Source organism: Sceloporus undulatus, chromosome 4 (genome assembly GCF_019175285.1).
Source record: "Sceloporus undulatus isolate JIND9_A2432 ecotype Alabama chromosome 4, SceUnd_v1.1, whole genome shotgun sequence".
NCBI classification, from domain to species: domain Eukaryota; kingdom Metazoa; phylum Chordata; class Lepidosauria; order Squamata; family Phrynosomatidae; genus Sceloporus; species Sceloporus undulatus.
This window is the reverse complement of record NC_056525.1, coordinates 181,925,345-181,925,713: the sequence shown is the minus strand read 5'-3', so window position 1 is coordinate 181,925,713 and position 369 is coordinate 181,925,345.

Below are 369 nucleotides of genomic sequence, written 5' to 3'. Positions count from 1 at the left end.
CTCCCTCACTCCATGCTTGGGCTGAGGCTGCTCCAAAGGGCCCAAGACCCAAGAAGGGGGGGGGGGTCTTCTAGTGATGCTCCAAAGGAGCCCCAGGCAAGCCCAGGCAGCCCTCTCTCTCCATGCTCTCCTCCGGGAGGGAGGAGGGTCCTTTGGGGGAGGACGCGTCCGGGAAAAGGAGGGCGGCCCGGGCTTCCTTCCTTCCTAGCTCAGAACTGCTCCAGAGCGAAAAGCTCCTGCTGGCGATCCTTTCTGATCCGGCTCCAAATGGGTCTGATCTCCCGTGTTCCCAGGGTTTCTCATCTGGCTCCAAAGGAGCAAAGCTCTAAACTCCCTCCTCTGCCCAGAAATCAAGGGAGCTCCCTGCGC